This window comes from Triticum aestivum, chromosome 5D (assembly GCF_018294505.1).
Source record: "Triticum aestivum cultivar Chinese Spring chromosome 5D, IWGSC CS RefSeq v2.1, whole genome shotgun sequence".
NCBI lineage: Eukaryota > Viridiplantae > Streptophyta > Magnoliopsida > Poales > Poaceae > Triticum > Triticum aestivum.
In genome coordinates this window covers 311,391,190-311,409,771 of record NC_057808.1, presented here as the reverse complement: position 1 = coordinate 311,409,771, position 18,582 = coordinate 311,391,190, and the positions used below count along the sequence as shown (strand labels likewise).

The 18,582-nt window shown below is 46.9% G+C and overlaps 1 long non-coding RNA gene across 7 annotated transcripts; it reads right to left on the bottom strand.

The window, feature by feature from the left end:
- Positions 1 to 16,155: 16,155 nt before the first annotated feature.
- Positions 16,156 to 18,516, bottom strand: LOC123121402 (uncharacterized). Of its 7 annotated transcripts, XR_006459692.1 has the most exons (5): positions 17,300 to 18,512; positions 17,169 to 17,233; positions 16,925 to 17,046; positions 16,776 to 16,826; positions 16,156 to 16,670 (listed from the first exon to the last, which is right to left on the bottom strand). It is a non-coding gene; the product is annotated as an uncharacterized lncRNA (long non-coding RNA). The 7 variants fall into 7 exon arrangements; XR_006459691.1 differs by having other exon boundaries at positions 16,776 to 17,046; positions 17,300 to 18,516; XR_006459690.1 differs by having other exon boundaries at positions 16,156 to 16,826; positions 17,300 to 18,511.
- Positions 18,517 to 18,582: the final 66 nt, after the last annotated feature.

Genomic DNA, 18,582 nt, shown 5'->3' with positions numbered 1-18,582 from the left:
CAATTTTATCATCATTTGTCGAAGCTTTGATCTATATGTTGTCATCAATTACCAAAAAGGGGGAGATTGAAAGTGCAACTATCCCTGGGTGGTTTTGGTAATTATTAACAACATATAGCTCACTGAGCTAATGCTATTTCAAGATAAATATTTCAGGAAAGCTCAATGATTGGCATGGCATGGATTAGGAATGTGGACCCCTCAAAATGCTAAGCACAAAAGATTGGCTCAATCTCTAAAGCTCAAGACTCTACATTTTACTTTTAGTGATCCAAGATCACATTGAGTCCATAGGAAAAGCCAATACTATTAAAAGGGGATGAGGTGTTGCTTAATGGCTTGCTTGCTCAAAGTGCTTAGTGATATGCTCCAAAACCCTCAATCACTTTCTCATATCCACATATGTCTGATACGTCTCCAACGTATCTATAATTTATGAAGTATTCATGCTATTATATTATCCATCTAGGATGTTTTATATGCATTTATATGCTATTTTATATGATTTTTGGGACTAACGTATTAACCTAGAGCCCAGTGCCAGTTTCTGTTTTTTCCTTGTTTTTGAGTTTTACAGAAAATGAATACCAAACGGAGTCCAATTGACGTGCCAATTTTTGATGATTTTTTATGGACCAAAATAAGCCCCTGGAGTAAAAGAGTTGGGCCAGAAGAGTCCCGGGCTGTCCACGAGGGTGGGGGGCGCGCCCACCCCCCTGGGCATGGGCCCCTGCCTCGTGGACGACTCGGAGACCCCCCTGACGTGAAACCAATGCCAAAAATTCCTATAAATATAGAAACCCCCGGAAAATAACCTAGATCGGAAGTTCCGCCGCTGCAAGCCTCTGTAGCCACGAGAAATCAATCTAGGCCCTCTCTGGCACCCTGCCGGAGGGGGCCATCATCACCGGAGGCCATGGAGGAGGATCCCGGAGGGGCCATCATCGCCATGAAGGCCAAGGACCAGAGGGAGAATCTTTCCCCATCTAGGGGGGCATGGAGGAGGAAGCACAAGGGGGAGAACCTCTCCTCCTCTCTCTCGGTGGCGCCGGAGTGCCATCGGGAGGGGAATCATCACCACGGTGATCGTCTTCATCAACATCACCATCATCATCACCATACTCATCTATTTTACGCGGTCCACTCTCCCGCACCCCGCTATAATCCCTACTTGAACATGGTGCTTTATGCCACATATTATGATCCAATGATGTGTTGCCATCCTATGATGTTTTGAGTAGATATCCTTTGTCTTTGGGGTGATTGATGATCTAGATTGGTAAGAGTTGTATGTTTTATTTTGGTGTTGTCCTATGGTGCCCTCTGTGTCGCGCAAGCGTGAGGGATTCCCGCTGTAGGGTGTTGCAATACGTTCATGATTCGCTTATAGTGGGTTGGTGAGTGACTGAAACACAAACCCGAGTAAGGGGGTTGTTGCGTATGGGAATAAAGAGGACTTGATGCTTGAATGCTATGGTTGGGTTTTACCTTAATGATCTTTAGTAGTTGCGGATGCTTGCTAGAGTTCCAATCATAAGTGCATATGATCCAAGTAGAGAAAGTATGTTAGCTTATGCCTCTCCCTCATATGAAATTGCAATGACGACTACCGGTCTTGTTAACAATTGCCTAGGAAAATTCCGCACACCGATCCACCATTATTCCACACTCGCTATTTATAATATTTAGTAATATATTCTAACTTTATGATAACAGCACCTACTTTTATATTTTAGCTCTTCGATACCATGCAAAGTTATCCTCTTCATACCACAACGTAGTTTTATTTCTCGTTTCTAGTTGGAAGCAAACGTTCGGTGTACGTAGAGTCGTATCAGTGGCAGATAGGACTTGAGAGAATATTGATCTTACCTTTAGCTCCTTGTGGGTTCAACACTCCATACTTATCACTTCCACCTTTGGGAATTGCTACGATGATTCCCTGCACTTGGGGATTATCAATGTCTCAAACCAAAAGTCAAACTCGGCCCCACCAAAACTTTCTATCCGGCGCCACCGAGTTCAGTTGACATAGCCACTGCCACAAAACCCTAGTCACTTAGGTCTTACCGATAGGGATCTCGGTCTCACCGAGATGGGATTGTAAACTCTCTGTTTCCCTTCGTAACGTTTTGGTCCAACCTAGATGAGCGATCGGTCCCACCGAGTTTCCAATGCAAACTCTCTGTTTCCCTTACGTAACGTTTCGGTCTCACCGAGATGAGCGAATCGGTCCCACCGATTTTGCCTGACCAACTCTCTGTTAGCTTGTTACAAAAATCGGTCTCACCGAGTTTGTGTAATCGGTCTCACCCAGATTACATTATGCCCTAACCCTAATGAAATCGGTCCCACCGAGTTGACATGTCGGTCCCACCGAAAATCCTAACATTCACATTTTGAACTGAATCGGTCTGACCGAGTTTTCTGATTCGGTCCCACCGAGTTTGGTGATTTGTGTGTAACAGTTAGATTTTGTGTGGAGGCTATATATACCTCTCCACCCACTCTTCATTCGAGGAGAGAGCCATCAGAACATGCCTACACTTCCATCATACATTTTCTGAGAGAGAACCACCTACTAATGTGTTGGGGTCAAGATATTCCATTCCAACCATATGAATCTTGATCTCTAGCCTTCTCCAAGTTGCTTTCCACTCAAATCATCTTTCCACCAAATCCAAATCTGTGAGAGAGAGTTGAGTTTTGGGGAGACTATCATTTGAAGCACAAGAGCAAGGAGTTCATCATCAACACACCATCTATTACCTTTTGGAGAGTGGTGTCTCCTAGATTGGTTAGGTCTCACTTGGGAGCCTCCGTCAAGATTGTGGAGTTGAACCAAGGAGTTTGTATGGGCAAGGAGATCACCTACTTTGTGAAGATCTACCCTAGTGAGGCAAGTCCTTCGTGGGCGATGGCCATGGTGGGATAGACAAGGTTGCTTCTTCGTGGACCCTTCGTGGGTGGAGCCCTTCGTGGACTCGCGCAACCGTTACCCTTCATGGGTTGAAGTCTCCATCAACGTGGATCTACGATAGCACCACCTATCGGAACCATGCCAAAAATCTCCGTGTCTACATAGCGTTTGCTCCCTCCAAACTCCTCCCTTTTCATGTGCAATGTTTTACATTCCACTGCAATACGCTTAGACTTGCATGTGTAGGTTGTTTACTTGACTTATGCAAAGTTGCTAAAATCTGCTAAGACTTAAAATTGGGAAAAGGCTAGATTTTTATTTGGTCAAGTAGTCTAATCACCCCCCTCTAGACATACTTTCGATCCTACACCTTCCCCTTCAAGACTTGGCTGGCGTTTCGGTTTCCCGCCCAGGCCGGGAGGCCACGATCCGGCTTCTGGAAGCCGGCACACAGTGGGTGTTGACGGGACCCGGCGGCCGCAAGTTTCACCAACCCAATTGCCTCCTCGGGGGGGGGGGGATAAGATCTGAAGGCCCCCCCTACTTGGAGCCGGCAAGCCTTCACAGCTTCAGGGACTACTGTCGGGGGGATGGCCCCCGGGCAGGCAACAGAACCTAGATCCTTTTCAAAAACATCGGGGCTGGCGAAGCCCCTCCCCAGCGTGACCCGGCCAGGTGCCGCGACTCGGCCAGCCAGCTGGCGCATGCCGGCTGTCCACGAGAAGTCAACCCACAACGACAACTAGGCATGGCTATAGTGCGCCCTCCTTTACGCCGGCCCTGGCGGGCGCAGCAACGGTGCTCCCCACGCCCCCGCCCGGGGCAGGCGGTGGCCCGGAGGCGTGCCCGATTGCAGGGCGGTGCTGAACACCCTATGACGCCCGGCGAGGCGTGCCACAGTACCCAGCAGCCGGCCATACCCACACCCGGCGGCCCCGGTATGGCCCGCACCTGGCAGACCCGGCGAGACCCAGACCTGGCAGACCCAGCGGCCCCCACTGTCGGCTCCTGGACGCTGCACCAAGGCCCCGCGCCCATGTAATGTTACCATTGTAACCCTGGGGGTCAGCCTATAAGACCTCCAGGAGGCCTCCATGCATGGGGCAATCATGAGTAGAACTCACATCCACTCACATAGAGGAGGTAGTGCATGAACTGGCATGTCTTCCTTCCACCCCAGAACAACTCTAGGAGCAAGCCTCTATCCACTTCATATAGACCATATTCGGCAGGAGTAGGGGTGATATCTCTCCGGAGAGCTCCAAACCTGGGTACGTCTTGTGTCTCACACTTGCGCGTGCCAACCTCGCCTCTGGAGCCCACTAGTGCCCTTGTGTCTGTCCCCTCTTTTAGCCATCCCATGGCATCTGCTGTGAGACCACCACGACAAGAGATGTTCTCTGCAATAATTCAACACGTACCAGCATCTAGATATGTTCATGTAAAGACAATTAGTTTTGATGCTTTCCTTGTGCATTATCGAGGGGATATTCAGTTTGCTACGTTTGCGGCATTTAGATCAACTGTTCTTGCTAGGGGACACATCGAGCTTGGTGGCCGCATCTTCAGAGCTATTCCTTGGTCTCCTTCTTGTGGTGGCGAGCAAACTTCTCTTACCAGATTTGTTCGCATTGTTATAAATGAAGTTCTAGCTGGACCTCTACAACATGAAATAGCAAGCCAGCTCTTTAGCCCATTCATTTTAGTTGAGGGGACTGATATGCCTGGACAAGGCTTGGTAGATACAGATAAGTATAGCTACTTCAGATGGGTTCATAGTGTGATTGATATCCCAGACTACATCATCATCTACATAACACCTCGAGAATGTCGTTCAGACTATATGCATAGTGGACATCATTACATGCCCCTGTATACGCGGCGTGCAAAGATAAGGGTTGAATTTCCAAGCATGATGAGAAACTAAGGTATAATATATGCATGGGCAAGTTCATATATCGTATTAACAAATTCCAAAGATATCATAATAAAATTGTTTTTTCCTTGCTAGCGGGAATATTGCAGCAATGAGGCTACACAAACACTTCCATTCTGCTTCCTAGGAAAATAATAGAGGTCAAACAACGTAGGAAAGCATGCCGTTTAGCTATCTTTTGTAGATGACCTGTCGTCATACAGCTATAATGTACCACTATATATTGTTATTTTCAGACTAAATATGCTTATTTAAGTCCTTGAGTATTTGATGTGTAATCCATCTGGACAATTGTATTATCTACTTCCCCTGAGTATTTGCTGTGTAATCCATCTGGACAACTGTATTATCTACTTTCCCTAAATTTTATTTAAGATCATGGATTGGTAAGCCCATTTGCACATTCTTTTTTATGGTTCTACCTACTACATAAGACCTTGGATGATGTCTTGTATGGGCTCAGTTACAACAGTCCACACAAAAGGCCCATGGGGTGCCCATATTACTACTATGAGGACAGCCAATTGTACCCCTAGATCGGCAGAGCGCTCCTTTTTGGAACCCTAGATCGACAGAGCTCTCCTCCTCACACGAAGAGTCATCTTTTCCACCGATGGAATCGCCAGCGAAGCCACAATCAAGTTTGCTGGTTGAAGCTACTCCCTCTCTGTTAGCGCCTTGTGAGCAAGAGCACTGCTCGACAGAACCATAGGTAACTGCCCTTACGATTTGGTGATGAAACTGCAAATTAATGCATCATCTTCTTAATTTAAGCCACAACCATAAACAACGTTTGATCTATGCCACAACTTTTACAGGAGCCACCAGCAGATGCAGAGGAGATAGAGGTGGAATTAGGTCAGCCGAAGCCACGAGGGGCCCACAAGGCACGTGGGCGCACCCAGGTGCCTTGTCGCCTGCTTGTTGCACGCCTGGTCTCCTCCAGAAGCTTCTAGGGTCTTTATGTCCAGAAAAAAATCATCAGAAAGTTTCGTGGCATTTGGACTTCGTTTGGTACTGTTTCCTAGAAAACCAAAAACAAGAAAAAATAGCAACTGACACTTGGCACTAAGTTAATAGGTTAGTCCCAAAAAACCGTATATAATTGCATATAAAACATCCAAGATTGATACTATAATAGCATGGAACAATCAAAAATTATAGATATGTTGGAGACGTATCAGCCTTTTGTCTAAATTTTTGCCACACATGACTGATATATGAAAGGTCACATAGGAGCTGAAACGTTCTTTTGCTGAATTGGAAATTGAATACGAACGTTTCACCCATCGGCTACTGCCTATTCGTTTCATCTCCCTTCTCTTCGTTTCACCTCCTGTCACTGCTCATTCGCCTCCTCCTCTTGTGCCTATAAAAGAGAGACAGACCAGAGCAGCATCTGCCTCACGCCATTGAGTTCCAAATACTAAGCTACGGCAAGGTTCTTCCCCATCTTGGCTTGCATCGTGCACCGCAGGTCGGGACAGCAGGCCTTCGAAACCCGCCCCTTCGAGTCCTCTATGGGAGAAAGGTCATAAGATTTTTGGGCAGCGCTTTGCGCGCCTACTGACCTCTTCATCACGGACATCGCAGACGCCAACGATCACTTTCCCAACATCCACTTCTTCCCCGACGTCGACAACCTCTTCGACAACATGGGCGGCAACAACGTCAATGCCAATGCCAACGATAATGCTACCGCCGCTGCTCAGTATTTATTCATGTCCTTTCTGTTTGAATTCATGCTAGAGTTTCTTCGTTATGTTTAAGTTCATATTTCAGACGCTATTTGCCTACTCTCTGTTAGATTGCATGATTGCCTTGTTTCTGTTACTGTGGTCATGTTTTATCTATTGTTTATTTTAATTAAATCATATGGTAAATTCCTCATATTTCCAACAATACATTCATCCAATCCATTTTTTTCAAAGCCTCTACAAGTAAGCATTTCCACAAGGAAAATCCAATTTAATCTATTACTCCATCCGTTCCTAAATATAGGGTATATAGTTTTTGGCACGGAAATTAAAAACGCACGTGGAGGGAAAATTTCACGAGTTTTGGGCGAGATTACACATGACTAATTGACATGAGAAAATAGAGGATCTTGCTTGATATAAGGAAATGTAATCAAATCCCTAAAAAAATTATCCAAACGAGTGGTGCAACGCCAATGCACCTTATTTTTGGGTTTTTTCTCAAAAATCTATACACGTTATATCAAGGAATGGAGGGAGTATAAGTTTTCTCTACTCAAGTTTAAGAATGAGCCCACTGGTCCGAGTACTATAAATCTCATGAATTACCTCATAAGCCACCACAACACTTTCTAAAATGAGCCTTCCTTTAATAAAAGCAGTTTGGTTAGGGAAAACACAATCTCTACTACCTAAAAGAAGCGTAAGGTTCCCTCTCCCCTCTTACATTATCCCTTTCGTCTGCCCAATCCCTCCCGCAAAGAAAAAAAACACTCGCCCATCACCGCACGTCGCTCCTCCATTTGTTTCCGGTTTGGCATATGACGATCCAATCAATCCCGTGAATCTCTCTACAAACCTCATCCTGATTGCTTCGCCCATCCATCTATTGTCCATCTGCCCCGCCGCCGGCCTCCATTGCTCACCCCTGCCAATGGATCGACGCCGCCAACCTCCACTACTGGCCACCCTCCACTGGATCGCAGGATCGGCACCACTGGCCTCCTCTCGATTGATGCTGCCGGCCTCCACTACCCCTAACCTTCCTGCTCTGGTGTGCGCAGCCCCGCTCTGCGGCCATGATGTGAGTTGTTACAGATGTCAGATGTAGGGCCCATTGGCATGAATGCCGTTCCAAGAAAAAGCCATCGCTGCCGTGTATGGTTGCCCCGCTCCACCTCCAGGTCTTCTCCTATCTCGCTGCTGCCTTTCAGTTCCATCCACACAGCTCCAAGATGCAGAGGCGCGCGTGATGGGAGAGGCGAGCAGCAGCAACAAGGATGAGAAGGCGGAGGAGCGAGACGTGGAGTTCAATTCGTTTGCTTCAGCGACCACCAAATCTGCATTGATACGTTAATGCATCATCGATATCAGACTCTCAGTCACAACTACGATAATGGGGGTATATTCATCCCGGGTTATCTCTACTACCTAAAAGAAGCGTAAGGTTCCCTCTACCCTCTTACGTTATCCCTTTCGTCTGCCCAATCCCTCCTGCGAGAAAAAAAACACTCGCCCATCACCACACGTCGCTCCTCCATTTGTTTCTGGTTTGGCATGTGACGATTCAATCAATCCCGTAAATCTCTCTACAAACCTCATCCTGATTGTTTCGCCCATCCATCTATTGTCCATCTGCCCCGCTGCCGGCCTCCATTGCTTGCCCCCACCAATGGATCGACGCCGCCAGCCTCCACTACTGGCCACCCTCCACTGGATCATAGGATCGGCACCACCGGCCTCCTCTCGATCGATTCCGCCGGCCTCCACTACCCCTAACCTTCCTGCTCTGGTGCGCGCAGCCCCGCTCTGCAGCCATGATGCCAGTTGTCACAAATGTCAGATATAGGGCCCATTGGCATGAACACCGTTCCAGGAAAAAGCCATCGTTGCCGTGTATGTTGCCCCGCTCCACCTCCAGGTCTTCTCCTAACTCGCTGCTGCCTTTCAGTTCCATCCACACAGCTCCAAGATGCAGAGGTGCGCGCGATGGGAGAGGCGAGCAGCAGCAACAAGGATGAGAAGGCGGAGGAGCGAGACGTGGAGTTCAATTCGTTCGCTTCAGCGACCACCAAATCTACATTGATACGTTAATGCATCATCGATATCAGACTCTCAGTCACAACTACGATAATGGGGGTATATTCATCCTGGGTTATCTCTACTACCTAAAAGAAGCGTAAGGTTCCCTCTCTCCTCTTACGTTATCCCTTTCGTCTGCCCAATCCCTCCCACGAGAAAAAAAAACACTCGCCCATCACCACACGTCACTCCTCCAATTGTTTCCGGTTTGGCATGTGACGATTCAATCAATCCCGTAAATCTCTCTACAAACCTCATCCTGATTGCTTCGCCCATCCATCTATTGTCCATCTGCCCCGCCGCCGGCCTCCATTGCTCGCCCTCGCCAATGGATCGACGCCGCCAGCCTCCACTACTGGCCACCCTCCACTGGATCGCAGGATCGGCACCACCGGCCTCCTCTCGATCGATGCCGCCGGCCTCCACTACCCCTAACCTTCCTGCTCTAGTGCGCGCAGCCCCGCTCTGCGGCCATGATGCCAGTTGTCACCGATGTCAGATGTAGGGCCCATTGGCATGAACGCCGTTCCAAGAAAAAGCCATCGCTGCCGTGTATGGTTGCCCCGCTCCACCTCCAGGTCTTCTCCTATCTCGCTGCTGCCTTTCAGTTCCATCCACACAGCTCCAAGATGCAGAGGCACGCACGATGGGAGAGGCGAGCAGCAGCAACAAGGATGAGAAGGCGGAGGAGCGAGACGTGGAGTTCAATTCGTTCGCTTCAGGGACCACCAAATCTGCATTGATACGTTAATGCATCATCGATATCAGACTCTCAGTCACAACTACGATAATGATGTTTATTCATCCCGGGTTATCTCTACTACCTAAAAGAAGCGTAAGGTTCCCTCTACCCTCTTACGTTATCCCTTTCGTCTGCCCAATCCCTCCTGTGAGAAAAAAACACTCGCCCATCACCACACGTCGCTCCTCCATTTGTTTCCGGTTTGGCATGTGACGATTCAATCAATCCCGTAAATCTCTCTACAAACCTCATCCTGATTGTTTCGCCCATCCATCTATTGTCCATCTGCCCCGCTGCCGGCCTCCATTGCTCGCCCCCGCCAATGGATCGACGCCGCCAGCCTCCACTACTGGCCACCCTCCACTGGATCGTAGGATCGGCAGCACCGGCCTCCTCTCGATCGATGCCGCCGGCCTCCACTACCCCTAACCTTCCTGCTCTGGTGCGCACAGCCCCGCTCTGCAGCCATGATGCCAGTTGTCACAAATGTCAGATATAGGGCCCATTGGCATGAACGCTGTTCCAGGCAAAAGCCATCGCTGCCGTGTATGTTGCCCCGCTCCACCTCCAGGTCTTCTCCTCTCTCGCTGCTGCCTTTCAGTTCCATCCACACAGCTCCAAGATGCAGAGGCACGCGCGATGGGAGAGGCGAGCAGCAGCAACAAGGATGGGAAGGCGGAGGAGCGAGACGTGGAGTTCAATTCGTTCGCTTCAGCGACCACCAAATCTGCACTGATACGTTAATGCATCATCAATATCAGACTCTCGGTCACAACTACGATAATGGGGGTATATTCATCATGGGTTATCTCTACTACATAAAAGAAGCGTAAGGTTCCCTATCCCCTCTTACGTTATCCCTTTCGTCTGCACAATCCCTCCCGCGAGAAAAAAAACACTCGCCCATCACCACACGTCGCTCCTCCATTTGTTTCCGGTTTGGCATGTGACGATTCAATCAATCCCGTAAATCTCTCTACAAACCTCATCCTGATTGCTTCGCCCATCCATCTATTGTCCATCTGCCCCGCCGCCGGCCTCCATTGCTCGCCCTCGCCAATGGATCGACGCCACCAGCCTCCACTACTGGCCACCCTCCACTGGATCGCAGGATGGGCACCACCGGCCTCCTCTCGATCGATGCCGCCGGCCTCCACTACCCCTAACCTTCCTGCTCTGGTGCGCGGAGCTCCGCTCTGCGGCCATGATGCCAGTTGTCATAGATGTCAGATGTAGGGCCCATTGGCATGAACGTTGTTCCAGGCAAAAGCCATCGCTGCCGTGTATGGTTGCCCCGCTCCACCTCCAGGTCTTCTCCTATCTCGCTGCTGCCTTTCAGTTCCATCCACACAGCTCCAAGATGCAGAGGCGCGCGCGATGGGAGAGGCGAGAAGCAGCAACAAGGATGAGAAGTTGGAGGAGCGAGACGTGGAGTTCAATTCGTTCGCTTCAGCGACAACCAAATCTGCATTGATACGTTAATGCATCATCGATATCAGACTCTCAGTCACAACTACGATAATGGGGGTTTATTCATCCTGGGTTACATGCCATCTCCTTGAACGTGCAGACCTGAGAATTTGAACAGTTCATCAACAGAAGCCAGTTCGTGTATAACAGCATATGTGAGGAGTAAAGCAGACTTGAATCCGACCCAAATCCGAGAACATGCCAGTAATTTTTTTTCATTTTTCTTTGCATATGGAACATCGAGAATCCGACCTAAATGCGAGTACTTCTCCATGGGGTTGTACATGATATCGTCCAAAACGATCTCATCGTGGGCTACATCTCCATTCTCCGATATGGCCACCGAATAGGTTCGGGCCTACTCCCCTGATCTCATGTGCCGTAAACCCCTGGTAATGCAATTACAATTCAACCTAATTTGCTGACCAACTCACTGACATCCGAGTCACATTGCAAAGCCATAATTACAACTTCACTGGCTAAATGCAGACTGCAGAGCATGTACAAGCTCGGCGGAAGGTGCTTCTGGGTGCACTACATGGGTCGCCCAGGTGCCTACTCGTACACCACCGTGTTTCGCCCCAACCTCACCGTGGAGAGGACACCTACAACAGGGGCGCCCCGTTCTTCAACGCACAGTGCATGGCTGCCTACCGTACACCATGATTGACGCTGCGCTGATGCCACATTCGAGAGCCAATGCATCAATGGAATTTCTGGAGATTGTTTGGTGATGTCGGACGCAACCACCGAATTGCTTGCTCGTGCCTCTATCTCTATGTGTGTTAATCAAATTATATTTCTCTCACTCTTATCTTACATTTTTACTTTTCTGTTTGTGTGTGTTAGGCTTAATGAAATTTCCATTAGAGGTAAGCTTTCATGGATGGGATCCGGCAAAAAGAAAGTAGCTAGCATGCCACGAGGTGCACCGCCAAAACACTGCTCCTTTCCTTCTTTGGTTCACTGTTATTAACCCGCTCCTACATGGAGTGTGTTATATTCTCTAATGATATTTTGAGATTTTGAAGATATGCATGGCAAGCACAACCCCTGATGGTAATACTTATACTGCTTATTTTGGATGTTGAATTGTAGCATGTCGAGGTACATCAGGGATGGTAAAATATTGCTATGTACTCCCTCCGTCCTGAATTACTTGTCGCAGAAATGGATAAAAATGAATGTATCTGGAACTAAAATATGTCCAGGTACATCCATTTCTGCGACAAGTAATTCCGGACGGAGGGAGTACAACACTCCTACATGAAACATTCTCAACAAAGTCATGTCGAGGTACCTTCAAAAATTTATGCAATTTCTATGAACTATTGTGTTACGAGAAATCAGATCAATATTGGTGGGGTAAGAAGTTTCAGTTTTCTTTTCCAATTTTATTGACGACTTATTAGTTATTGGTCATGTTTTCTAGGTTATTGAGTAGTCACAATTCCAAACCGAACCATTCCTGAAGCATGAATTACTGCTAGCTCTGTAATGTATGCAAGAAATTTTTATGTCAAAGTGTGTGTTTGTACAGTTGCACAAAATTCCTGCACTTTAGATTCAACTTATTATTTTGTTCTGTATGGTGCATCCACAAATTATGTAGTTATTGGTACAGGATCATGATCATAATTTTTCTATCACTGCATGGTTTTGACGTCACTGAATCATCATCTCTCCAGTCAGAACTTCAAAAGCGGCTCCATGTCCAGGTTGAGGTACATACGAATTCGCACTATCATGATTTATGTATCTTTTGCGGAGGTTGGGTTTAGAAAATCTCATTGCTTGTGGATTTCTTGAACTTTGGATTTGATATGCTTGCAGTTACTTCCACTTTGTAAGTAAATAAGGAAGCACAAAAGTTCTTTTCAACTTGCGTTCAAGGAAGAAGGAATTAGTGAATGCTAGAGTTTTTGACATTGTGTGCTATGCAAAATTGATGCTTATGTATCCCAATGTGGCTCAAAACAGCATGTTTATAAGATTGGGTAGATTGTGTGGTGATCTCAGAATACCATGTATTATTCATTCTGCTCTTGCTGCATTGAAAATTGTTTGATTCCCGTAGCAACACACGGGCAATTACCTAGTTAATATAACTAGTTGAATGCCCGTGCGTTGCCACGGGCCAACAAATGAATCTATGGCGAGCCCTGGGCTACAGCTCTTGGGTCATCACACTGTCCTTTGGTATGTTGTCACCCTGCTCCGAATCTGCCATATTTTCTCCAAGTCCTACAAACTACCGTTGCTATTCCCAGCCCCGCAAGAAAATTGCACGAGTTTTCTCCAAGTATGCCAGATTGCCAAAGTCATTCCCAATGTCACTAACTTCATATGGTTTGCAACTGCACACCACAACATTCGAGTAATTCAACTGATACCCAATTTTGTTTTTTGCAATGTTATACGTCAGAAATCCCAAAGGAGCCTATTTTTTTGGGAAACGTTTGCCTCCGGACGACCGGCCGAGCGCTTGGCCGGTCTTCCCTCGCTCGCTGGCTCTTTTCACGCGGGAACAGGCCTCGTATGCTAGGTGTGCCTCAAGCGAGACGTCGCTTTCCTTATCTCTTTCTTATATTATCACATTTTTTCCTATGCTTCTTCTTCCTCTCGCCTTGTCGCTTCTTTCTCTCACCTTATGCACAGTGAGCTCGCCAGCGCCCATGGCGTGACCTCCGGCTCCTTTTGCGAGCGCCTCCTTCCCCGCTGCAAGCATCTCCTCCCCCACACACCTCAAACTGCTGCCCCACCAATGCTACAACCGTAGAGATTTTTTGCTGGAACCGATGATAATTTTTGCTTGAATTAGCGTTGCTTTTTGCTTCGTGGGTGCTACAACCAGTTCTGTGCAACCACAAAGCTGCAAGCGGCATCCGAGAAAGCTACAACCGGCCATGAAAAAGCTTCAACTCAAGATGGCGCGAAAGCTGGGGCTGGCCAGTGCTACAACCGTTGACAGAAAAGCTTCTACTCTTAGATGAAAAAGCTTCAACCGGGCACTATGAAATAAAGAAATCGCAACATTGGACAGAAAAAGCTTCAACGTAGATGCAAAAAGCTTCAATCAGACATTGTGCAATGAATTTTTTGCTGGAAGTGGTTTCAGTTTTTGCTCGAACCGGCGGAATTTTTTGCTTCAAACGGTGACGCTCGCGGAATTTTTGCTGGAAACAGTCATTGGATTTTCTGGAAATTAGTGCAAAATTTGTTGCAACCGGTGAGTACTGGTGAGGCTACAATCACAACACTGCAGCGACGGTGAGCGACAGCAATCTGCGGTGATGGCGAGCGACAGCGATCTGCTATGGAAGGCGAGGATGGTGGCCGGGGCAAGGCGCACGCGCTGCGCGTGGGGGTCAGAGACGTGTGCGTGCGATCTGAATCAGACGAGGGGGCAAGGCTACGGCGAGCGGCGGCGATCTGTCCGACGGTGAGCGGCGGCGATCTGCTACGGTAGGCCAGGATGGTGGCCGGGGGACAGTGCCCATGCTGCGCGTGGGGGGCGGAGAAGGTGTGCGCATGATCTGATTTCGGGGAGATGACAGGGAGAGATGGTTGACTTTCGAGCTGCAGATCCAACGGCCGCGCGGCGACCGGCCCAACTTTTGGCCGGTCGACCGGCGCCTATCAGTCGCCATTTTTTTTCCTAAACATTGCATGAGAGCTCATAGTTCCACTTGTACAAACACTCCTACCTCGGGATTAAAATCACCCATATAAAAGAATAACCTAACACACAATTTATTATCCTAACAAAATAATTTATTGCTCTATCACTAAGTCTCTAACAAGGTCAAAGAACGCACTAGTTACACCAAGGACATCTACACAGCTCATCTTGGCCCTCCCTTCTCCCTAGCACTTAATCCATTCTTTGGATGTCAGTGTGTTTGTGCCACAACAAAGGGTTGGATTTCGATTATGCATATAAAATGTTTATAAGAAGAAAGCTTTATCAAATATTATATGTGGTTGTTTGATCTATTAAGCAGGCCCCATTAGACCTAACAGAAGAACATACGTGCACAGACCAAAATGATCACCTCCGGTTCATCCAGTGCACCTCCATTGCAGTCTGAAGTTCAACAATTCACCTATTTTTGTCAGGCTGTAAAAATGATAGCATGCTAATAAGATAATCTCGAGGAAATTATTGCAACACAACAGAGGTCAAGATTTGTAGTAAATTTTACGGTAATCAGGCCATATGGCGAGAATTGTCGACTTTGATCACATCATTTCCATTTGGAGTATCACTACATCTGGCAATGGCGATAAACAATAGTTGATGAAATGCATATCACTGAACAAGACAAAAAATCACTTGCGTTAATCTGGCTAATCTTTAACTGGCTGTTGGTTTTCTTATGTTCTGGTTTACAAAGAGCAGTCAAAATGCACGTGTGCTGAGAAGTTAAAGTTACTCTTTTGATATTCCCAAAAGAATGATATGATATTGTATCATAATTTTAACTGTCTATTCGAATTAAGGAATCATGCGCAGAACAACACCAACAAAACTATAAGCAAAGATGAAGTTTTTATTACAAAAAAGACATCAAGTATTACATAAGTCTTCCAATGAAGAAAATAAAACACTCTAGCAGAAGGTACGACCTATGAATCAAGGAGATATTGTTAACAATAATGGAAAAGAAAAAATAATTGGTATCAACTCAAACTAAACCAGTTCTCAGGAATAACACATGTCACTTCCATGGTGGAAAGTGTATTTTTTAAAATAGAAAAAAGGGAATATATTGAAATAGACACTTGTGATCTGGGAAGGAGGAGAATGTAATGTAAAACTAGACCTACAACAATTTGCATCACATTTATAAGACATGGTGTACCAAAGGGAGTAGAAAATTAATGCAAATAGTATTTTTCAGTATTCTTTTGATTAAATTAAAGTTCCAGAAGTTGCCCTCAGTGATGCTTGCAATGAATAAGAGTATACCCCGAAATTTGCATTCACTTCAAAGCAAGGGGGAAATATCACTTCTAAATTAACTGATTGCTACAGAATAAAATTACTATAGCTCTTAACAAATTTTAGTAAATCAGAAGCCACTTCTTCTATTCAGTAGAACGAATGTAAGTTTCAATTGTAACCCATATCAACTGTTCGCGCACTTAAAATCCCAGGTAAAAAGTTACAGTGTGAACATAGTACGCAAAATATAAAATCATGGAACCACTTCGAAATATATAAATGAAGCCAAATTCTAGGATTAGATTACCACTATGCAGATTGTATTTTTGCTACTGATTTCCATTTAATTGTGCTCCAAGATGAGTGCCAACATGCATGAAAACGTGCAAGCAGTTTAGTGTACAATTTCGAAGGAACACTTCTTACAACTCCTTTTGGTCTCAAGTTTAGCATTGCTAAGTGCTGTCAGAGCACTAAAACCAGGCTAGAGATACCAAATAGCAGAAAGGGCCAACAAAAGTTAGCTGACCCAGGTTGCCACCCCACATGTGGTGAACCCGATTCAACCCCTTGAGCCCAGCAGTCCTCATGGTCATCTCAAACCAGTAGACTGCTCGGCGCATGGAAGCAGGGCAGTCGGCCAGCACGACTCCGTCATCATGGCCGTGGTTGTTGACGCCAAGGTACTGTACGGACAACTTGTCAATGAACACGCAAAAGGACTGAGCTATTGGCATTGTCGAGCTCGGATAGCATGGGCTCCAAGTACAACAATGTTGCGGCAGCCGCTGTCGCCAAGCTCATTGTGTCCACCGTCGTCGTCACTGGCACCGATTTTAACGTCGCCTCTTTCTGGTACCCCACCTCTCGCCAATCTAACATATGGCAAATAAACCATCAGAATAAAGTAACGAGGAAACGGAGATTTTTATGTTCCTCCAGCACAAAACACGGTACAAGCCGCCGAGCGAGTTCATCACCTTCATGCTCTTCCCCAAGTTGAACTTATTCTGGTGTTTTCCTGCTTGGTACTGCCATCAACATAACCAAAATATGATAGACTCAGTAGTAAAGATAATTGATGTTCACAGCAGCAACAGGTGAAAACATAATCAAATGAAATGCTTACAGCAGCAGCAGGAACATTCGGTGTGTTGTAGGCTCCGTGCGCCGGGACCAAGAGTATAAATAATTTTACACATACAACGAGCTTCCACAATAAAAAGCAGACTTGAGTGATTTCTACACAACCTATACATGAGATTACGACAATAAGTAAACATCAAAAACACAATACTATAAATCTACATTCATAAATTCAGTGCTATATATAAGTATTCATCTAGGTAAAAATAAACATCAAACCATAATACCTTTATGCCGCCATAGCCCTACCTGCTCCTCCCATAGCACTACCACCACCCGTCGTCCTTTACGCCTGCATTCATAAATTCAGTGCTATAAGTATTCATCTAGGTAAAAAGCAAATATCAAACCATAATACCTTTATGCCGCCACATGCCAGATTTCCACAGGCAACCTCCTCCGTCTACCTGCTCCACCCATAGCCCTACCACCACCCGTCGTCCTTTACGCCACCAGACGTATGTTGCCACTTGCCAGTCCCTGCCATAGTTACCGGATTCGTAGTCCACTGATTCGGGTTTGGGATTTGCGATTCGGTAGTGCCAACGAATCGAGTTCGGTGGGATGAATTCGATGAGCAGTTCGTGAATTCGATGATTCTGATTCGTGAATAGTTTTTTCACAAAGAAAAGAAGTTAGTTCTCAAAAAAAGAGAAGAAAGTTGAATAGTTAAAAGCAGGTATTGGACTTGGAAAATGCCAATGCATTGTTGACTCTTCGTCCATAGAAAGCTCTTCATCCGCACTCAAATCAATGGCACAAATATCAAAATCTGATTAGAAGATGAATGGAAGGAAAGTTCTCACCACAAATTTCGATTGGAGGCCCACATGACGCACTGATTAGTCTCATCCAAATCAAATTAATTCTTCTAAAAAAATCCAAACAAGACCTATCGTCTTCTGAAGGAAGCCCGAGCTATTCCCCAACTCCAGCCCGTGCATTCTCCAAATCCCAGAGCTCCTCCAGACCGCCAACAGAATATAGAGATACAACGGCTTACCAGTGACCGAGGTGATGTGCGCGCGGAAAAGAAGGTGATGCTTGCGGAGGCGATGCGGAAAAGCAGGGCGCTGTTGAACGGAGGCGAGTCGTCGGAGTCGATATCTTCACGGCCGTCACGCCAGGTCTTGTCAGCCGTCGCCGTTCTCCCGCCACCGCGTCCTGGTCGCGGTCGCTGTGCCGTGCATCAGCTACCACGCATGCGCCGCGTCGAGGTCGCTGCTGCTCGGCCACCAAGTCTGGGCCGCAGTTGCATATCCACTGATTGGCGTGAGAAGATGCGGTGGAGCGAGGGTAAGGAGATGGCATTACCTGGGCCGTCGTTCGTCGCTGTTATTGATGCGGCACTCCTGTTCGTCGCCCCTGCCACATCGAGCACCTCATGGACTCGGTGATGAAGAGAATAGATGCGGATCCACCGCTCCAATCTAGGAGGAGGCCGGCGGCGGTGATTCCTCTCTGCAAGACACGGGATCGATAGCGAGGGGTCTGGTGGAAGGGGGTGGGAGGTGGGAGTTGGGACGTGCGTACGTGTGGGTTGTTTTATTTTCTTTTCTTTTTTTCTATCGTGCACGGATGGGTTGTGAGGAGGTCCGATTTTTTCTTCACAGGCACAAGTTACGTACGAGGCTGGAGAGG